The 366-nt window shown below is 33.1% G+C and overlaps 1 long non-coding RNA gene across 1 annotated transcript in view; it reads left to right on the top strand.

Annotated features, from left to right (window-relative positions):
* The window catches only part of LOC119591667, a 631-nt gene extending 314 nt beyond the window's left edge, over nt 1–317 (top strand). The window contains exon 2 of the long non-coding RNA XR_005230372.1: nt 45–317. This is a non-coding gene — a long non-coding RNA (uncharacterized LOC119591667). The remainder of the gene's footprint in view (nt 1–44) is intronic.
* Nucleotides 318–366: the final 49 nt, after the last annotated feature.

The following is a 366-nucleotide window of genomic DNA, read 5'->3' as shown; positions in this document are numbered from 1 at the left end:
AAAAGGAATAATATGTTATCAATTCACCATTCTCCTTTTTTTAGAAATGGAAGCTGAATCTTCTTGTAAAAAAGGCATCAACACGGCAACACAAGAGCAACAAATCGCATCTGGCGTTTGCAATGGTCTACACTTGATTATCTTTTAAGCTGTTACATTTCGCGCAGACTTTTATACCATTCTTTTTTTAAGCTTAGATGTATAGTTTTATTGTCAGTGTTCACAAGTTTGTATCTATTGCGATTGTATCTATTGTTTTTAAATTCGGTGTAACATGCGAGTTTGTAAATTCCAGAATACGAAATGATGTATATGAATATGTTGTGTTATTTCCCTACGTGATTTCAAGGACGATTACAGTCGAAA

Source organism: Penaeus monodon, chromosome 29 (genome assembly GCF_015228065.2).
Source record: "Penaeus monodon isolate SGIC_2016 chromosome 29, NSTDA_Pmon_1, whole genome shotgun sequence".
Lineage (NCBI taxonomy): Eukaryota > Metazoa > Arthropoda > Malacostraca > Decapoda > Penaeidae > Penaeus > Penaeus monodon.
This window is presented reverse-complemented; position numbering and strand designations above follow the sequence as displayed.